The sequence below is a fragment of the Nanorana parkeri genome, unplaced genomic scaffold (assembly GCF_000935625.1).
Source record: "Nanorana parkeri isolate BGI_ZX_2015 unplaced genomic scaffold, ASM93562v1 scaffold89, whole genome shotgun sequence".
Classification (NCBI taxonomy): domain Eukaryota; kingdom Metazoa; phylum Chordata; class Amphibia; order Anura; family Dicroglossidae; genus Nanorana; species Nanorana parkeri.
In genome coordinates, this window is record NW_017306357.1 from 560,283 (window position 1) to 560,646 (window position 364).

The following is a 364-nucleotide window of genomic DNA, read 5'->3' on the forward strand; positions in this document are numbered from 1 at the left end:
GGGTGGGGCAAGAACTTCCTTAGTTTGAGCTGTAGGTGCTACAAAATCATTTACATATCTTAGTATCATAGTTAAATGTAATGTGTTTAGAATAATAAAAGGAAACATTTGCTTTAAATCTGTTAAAGAGTTTTTTCGAGTTCACTTTACGGCCCAATCCAATATAACTGGGCTGCGTTGGCACATTTTAAAACACTGTTTTTATGTTGCTTGCAACACGTATTTATTTAATTGCTGATGTAATGCATTTTGGCCAATATCAATTATAGCAGGTTTGGCTATTCCTATTTATTTGTTTACTTAAACTATGGGAAGAAGCATATTGTTTTATTTCTTGTAGTTTTTCTTATAATACTTGATTGAC